The sequence below is a fragment of the Lactuca sativa genome, chromosome 9 (assembly GCF_002870075.4).
Source record: "Lactuca sativa cultivar Salinas chromosome 9, Lsat_Salinas_v11, whole genome shotgun sequence".
Taxonomy (NCBI): Eukaryota; Viridiplantae; Streptophyta; class Magnoliopsida; order Asterales; family Asteraceae; genus Lactuca; species Lactuca sativa.
In genome coordinates this window covers 186,170,829-186,177,949 of record NC_056631.2, presented here as the reverse complement: position 1 = coordinate 186,177,949, position 7,121 = coordinate 186,170,829, and positions in this window count along the sequence as shown.

Below are 7,121 nucleotides of genomic sequence, written 5' to 3'. Positions count from 1 at the left end.
GGAACCAGAGTAGGGAAACGGTAGATCAAATTCGGAATCTCAATGCTGTTACGGCAGCCACCGATGCACGCACCAGGGAGTTGGAAAGGGACTTCTATCCAGTGGACCAACTTATTGAGGACCTTACCACTGCTCGAGCGGAGGTGAGGAGGTACCAGGAGATGAACGCAACTCTCGAGGACAGAGTGATCGTGGCCGAACACCGGATTGCGGAGCTTCAGGGAGCCTCGACCTCATCTCAGGGCCACCATGGACTAGATGCCACCCGCTGTGAGTAGTGTTTGCACTGCTCATGTTTTGTTATAAAAGTAGGATTTCGAGTATGCGTTATTGCTACTCTTTCTTGCGAATAGGTTGACCCCACGATTAAGTGATTACACTAGTCAAAGGGCTTTTGTGCTGCCAAAAATTATCCTTTCCATTGATGTAATGTGGACCCCTGTGAGGTCAAATTTTCCCCAAAACAATATGTACTAAAAGTTTATCAATGAATTTGGCATGCATTTTATTTCATTGGATGTTTGACACTAGATCTCACTACTGAATCCATAAGTTTATTCATATAGATTTTTACTATGTATTTGTTGCAAACATATGGAAGTCGGGAAATAATATACTTAAAAACTAATGAACTAATTTCACGACACTCGACTTATATCCATTACTAAAAGACTTATACCGATTTCATCTTTGAAAATTCTATGATAGAAAAATGCCACCTCGTGGATCTACTAGACACACTGAGAGAACGCAACCAAATTCACCCCCGCCGCCTCCCCAGTATGATCCTGTTATGTTTCAAGGTGCGATTACATCTGCAGTGGCAGCTGCTATGTCCCAAATCAGCACTGATGGTGCCAGGAGGACAGGGAGCGGTATTAAAATCTCTACTCAAGGGGATAGGCAAGGGCGTTCGAGAGAATGTTCCTATAAAGACTTCACAAATGGCAAACCCGATTCTTTCAATGGAAGCGGGGGCGTCATCGCTTTGATGCAGTGGTTCGAGAAGACTGAATCCGTCTTCGAGGTCTATGCATGCCCCGAAACAGATAAAGTCAAATTCGCAGCTTGCACTTTCTCCGGTAGGGCCCTCACTTGGTGGAACGGCCACATGAAATCACTGACGCTCTCCGTGGCTAATTCGTTAAGTTGGGAAGACTTGAAAACTATGATGCTGAAGGAATATTGCCCAAGGAGTGAGGTGCAAAAAGTAGAACAAGAACTGTGGAATCTCAAGTTGACGGGCTCTGACCTTGCAGCTTACACCGCCCGATTCAATGATCTAGCATTCCTCTGTCCGACGATGGTTACACCGGAAAACAAGAAGGTGGAACAATATCTCTGGGGCCTATGACCCCAGATTCAAGATAGCTGTCTGGCCTCAAGACCAACTACTTTTGACAATTCCAAGGAGCTGGTACAGCAACTCATTGATCATCGGGCCAGCCATGTCACGATGGTAACCACCTCCGACTAAGAAAAGGGAGGGAACAACAAGAGGAAGTTCTGGAACCATAAAAAGAAGCAACCAGCACAGGACCCCGCAAAGAAACATCAAACTGTTTCCATCCATGCTGCCACTACTCCCTCCACTCCAGCCCCATGGAAGCAATACGCTGGAACTCTTCCCAAGTGCAACAAGTGCAACTTCCACCACACCGGTGCTAGTCGGGAAATGCACTGCAGTAATTGCAACAAGAATGGGCACACTGCTCGATTATGTAAAGTGCCATCCCAATCCGTCACTCAAGCCGCCCCGGACGCTAACACCGGAGCAAGCCAAACCTGTTACGGCTGTGGATAGGCAGGGCACTTCAAAAGAAACTGCCCAAAAGCACAAAACACCAATGTTGGAGGTGCAAGAAGAGTCCTAGCTTTAGGGCATGGAGAAGCAGTCAAGGACCCCACGGTGGTTACCGGTACGTTCCTCCTTAATAACTCTTATGCATGCGTACTTTTCGATTGTGGGGCAGAAAGGAGTTTTGTGCACCACCAATTCAAACATTTACTTAAACAAAATCCCCAGTCATTAAAAGATTCATACGTCGTAGAAATGGCAAACGGAAAGGTTGAGCGTGCTAATAATATTTACATAGGTTGTACCCTCACTCTAGACAACCATTCGTTCAAAATCGATCTAATTCTAGTCACAATAAAATGTTTCGACATCATCATTGGTATGGATTGGTTAAGTTCAAATCATCCCGACATTTTATGTTACGAAAGGGTCGTCCGCCTTAATCTGCCAAATTTCTCGTCTACGGTGTTAAACCCAGTACAAATCTACAAATCATTTCTTGCGTCAAGGCTCAAAAGTATCTCCGAAAGGAATAACACACCTTCTTGGCCCACGTCGTAGATAAGAAAAAAGGGGTGAAGGATATCAAAGACATTCCAGAAGTGTGCAACTTCCCTGACGTATTCCCAGAAGATCTGCCAGGTGTACCACTCGCACGACAAGTCGAATTCGGAATCGACTTGGTTCCTGGTGCTACCCCCGTAGCCAAAGCTCCATATCGCCTTGCACTGGCAGAAATGTAAGAACTGTCTAGTCAATTGAACAAAATATTGAGCAAGGGGTTCATCAGACCGAGCTTTTCACCATGGGGAGCACCAGTCCTATTTGTGAAAAAGAAGGATGGATCCTTTCGCATGTGCATCGACTATTGGGAGTTAAACAAACTTACTATCAAGAATCGATATCCCCTACCCCGAATCGACGATCTCTTCGACCAACTGCAGGGAGCGAGCTACTTTTCAAAAATCGACTTGAGGTCGGGTTACCATCAACTGCGAGTTCAAGAGGATGATATTCCAAAGACAGCTTTCAGAACGCGCAACGACCATTACGAATTTGTGGTCATGCCCTTTGGACTAACAAACGCACCTGCGGTATTCATGGATCTGATGAACCGAGTTTGTCGAACCTTCTTAGACAAATTCATGATCATATTCATCGACGATATCTTGGTCTATTCGCGAAGCAAAGAAGAGCACATCCAACATCTGCGACTAGTATTGGTGACTCTAAGAACTGAGAAGCTTTATGCTAAATTTTCAAAGTCCGAATTTTGGCTCCGAGAAGTGGGATTCCTTGGCCACGTAGTTAGCGAGAAAGGCATACATGTGGATCCCTCGAAAATCAAGGTGATCTAAAACTGGTCAGCACCTACAACGGCGACAGAAATCCCATAATTTTTAGGGCTTGCTGGATACTACCGAAGGTTCATCCAAAACTTCTCCAAGATCGCAAAACAACTCACCACCTTGACTAAAAAAGGTGTGATCTTTAAGTGGGAGATAAACAAGAAGCCTCCTTCCAAATGTTAAAACAATCCCTATGTAGCGCACCGGTGTTGTGACTTCGTGGTGTATTGCGATGCTTCAAATCAAGGTCTCGAATGTGTGCTCATGTAGAGAGGGAAGGTCATCGCTTACACGTCAAGGCAACTTAAGACACACGAGATTAATTATACTACCCATGACCTTGAACTGGGAGCAGTAGTGTTCGCCCTAAAGATCTGGAGGCACTACCTCTATGGCATAAAGTGCACTATCTTCACCGATCACAAAAGTCTTCATCATATCCTCAATCAAAAAGAGCTCAACATGCGGCAAAGAAGATGGGTAGAGTTGTTGAACGACTACGAGTGTGAAATTTGCTATCATCCGGGCAAGGAAAATGTTGTAGCCGATGCCCTATGCAGAAAGGAATATTCGGGTCGCCGGGAGAAGTCATTAACAATGACGATCCATTCACACCTGTTCTCACAAATCAAGGAATCTCAACTTGAAGCCTTGAAACCAGAAAATGTGACAGGTGAGGCATTGAGAAGGATGGATAAAAACCTAGAAGTTAAGGAAGATGGAGCTTGTTACCTCATGAACCGGATCTGGACACCGAAGTTTGGTGGGTTCCGACACGTTGTCATGAATTTAGCTCACAAGACTCGATATTCCATCCATCCAGGTTCTGATAAGATGTATCTAGACCTCAAGAAGTTGTACTGGTGGCCGAACATGAAAGCTGAGATTGCTACTTATGTGGGCAAGTTTCTGACTTATGCCAAGGTCATGGTGGAATACCAAAAACCCTCAGGACTACTACAACAACCTGATATACCGGAAATGGAAGTGGGAATGAATAACCATGGACTTCATAACCAAGCTTCCTAAAACATCAGGCGGACTTAATACCATATGGGTAATCGTCGACAGACTGACCAAGTCAGCCCACTTTCTACCAATGAAAGAGACCAACAAGATTGAGAAACTGATAAAGTTGTACATCAAGAAAATCGTGGGAATGCATGGGGTACCAAATTCCATTATCTCAGATCGGGATAGTCGATTTACCTCGCGATTGTAGGAATCACTTCAGAAATCCTTGGGAACTAGGCTGGACATGAGTACAACTTATCACCCACAAACCGATGGACAGAGCGAGCGAACCATACAAATGCTAGAAGACATGTTGAGAGCCTGTGTGATAGATTTTGGTAAAGCATGGGATACCCATTTACCACTTATCAAATTCTCCTACAATAACAGCTATCACACTAGCATCAAAGTCGCCCCATTCGAAGCTCCTTTTGGTCGCAAGTGTCGATCACCCCTGTGTAGGCCAGAAATGGGGGACACACAGCTAACTAGGGGGCAAGTCCCTAATAGCACCCTCACTAGTCCTGAAATCATAAGGGAGACCACATAAAAGATTGTTCAAATTCGTGAAAGACTGAAAGCATCCCGAGATCGGCAAAAGAGTTACGCGGATAAGCGACGCAAACCCTTGGAATTCCAGGTCGGTGATCAGGTGCTACTAAAAGTTTCCCCTTGGAAAGGAATGATACGTTTTGGTAAACGTGGGAAACTAAACCCAAGGTACATCGGACTGTTTGAAATCCTTGCCAGGATTGGTCCCCTGGTGTACTGTGACATCCCCAATTTCATGGCCAGAAAAGACCGATTTGTTTATGCTTTGTTTTATAAATCAGAGTGATCGTTTAAAGAAAACGGTTGTGGAATTTGTTCCCAAAATAAAATATGATAACCATTTATCAAAACATTTCTCGAAAAGAATGTATTTTCATTAAATAATAAAAACTCGGGATGTCATGTTCGTTACAGACCAAAAGCATAAACAATATAAAATAGACCTTACTATAGTTATTCAACTACTGATCTATAATCCAAAATCTCTCGTCAAGTCCACCAACTTATACCCTTCTGCCATAACCTGTAATGAAAAGAAAACTGAGTGGGTCAGGCTTGGGAGCCTGGTGAGCATATAGGGTTTTCAACCCACAATAATATAATTATTATATGTAATCAGCAAACAATCAACCCAATTACCCATCCCCATTATCTTCTTAAGGTTTTACCCTAAGAACCAACTATCCTTCATTCATTTATTCCTAAGGAATTTGGCACGAATTCCATTGCTGCCAAAGCTTATTTATCAAGTACTAAATCCATAGTTATCTGGCACTAACTCCATAGTCACCAAAGTTCACTTAACAAGCGCTAACTCCAAAGTCGCCAAGGTCTACTCTACAAGCGCTAACTCCATAGTCGCCAAGGTTTACTCAACAAGCGCTAACTCCATAGTCGCGAAGGTTCACTCAACAAGCGCTAACTCCATAGTCGCCAAGGTTCATCAAATAGGCACGAAGTCACATCGTTGCCAAGGTTTATACAATAGGTGCTAACTCCATAGTCACCAAGGTTTATCTAAAAATAGGCGCTAACTCCATAGTCACCAAGGTTTATACAATAGGCGCTAACTCCATAGTCACCAACTATTCCATCTACCTATGTTCTACCCAACAATTTTGTAGATATAAATACTTACACAGTTTAAATCATTTAACACCTGTATAAAACTCCAGTTTCCATGCCCATCTCAAATAGACAAATAACATATAAACACAAAGCACGTATTTCATAGCAAATACTTCATATTTATGTGTTAGAAGAAGGTAACTACACACCCACACATATAAACAACAATATACTTAATACGCTCAAACCATACTTGTATTATTATCATGTTTATGAAAGGTAGTATACACTCACTTGATCAGAAGATGATCAGACAGCACTACGACTTGCAGAAGTAGTAATCGTCAGCAGATCTGGAAGATCTCTTCAAAAAAATCAAACTTCTCGCGGGCAGAGCTTCGGCTCGGGAACCGCACTTCTCGGGATCTTCGGGATCTCGGGACTTGCCTCGGGGCTAGAGTATGATACCGGGGGTTCGGGGTATTTCTGGCACGCAAAAAGATGCAAAACGGGAGAGAGAAGAGAGGAAATTGGCTAAAGAGCCGGCTGCCCTCGCATCCTATTTATAGGAGGCTGGAGCCTCGGAGTACGCGGGGCGTACATGCGTACGCGTTCGAATCCGTCACTGCATGCGTCATCCGAAGCCACTTGCTGCGATGTCGACACCTTCGGAGTACGCGGGGCGTACCTCGAATCAGACCGGTGACTCGCCTTCGGATAATGCTTTTGAATTTTCAATTAAATTTAATTACAAAATATTTAATAAACTTCGGAAATTCATATCTTCTTCATACGAACTCCATTTTTGACGTTCTTTATATCCACGGAAAGGTGAGACTACGCTCTACAACTTTCGTTTAGACTCCGTCGGCTAATTTTGACTTTTATTTTTATTATTTATTTTTAATAGGTCGGGACAGAAAAATTCGTTATAAATTCATAACTTCTTCGTCCGACGTCCGTTCTTGCCTAACTTTTCGTCGTTTCGCTACTAACAACGAGATCTTCGATTCTCGTTTAGATCGCTAAGGCTAAATATCACTATAACGTGAATCCACTTTTTACGTCATTCAGCGTTGTGCCGGTTTTGTCGCTAAACTTCAACAAGTCATAACTTCTTCGTTATAACTCGGATTTTGGTGTTCTTTATATGCACGGAAACCTTGTAACATATACTACAACTTAGTTAGGATTATTCATCCTAAATCATCTTCTATCAAAAAGTCATTTTTGATGCTTATTGTCTCTAAATCGACTAGCCCTGATCTACGGGCGTTACAATTATCACCCCCTTAGGATGATTACGTCCCGGAATCATCAACGAAGTAGGATTTGTATAC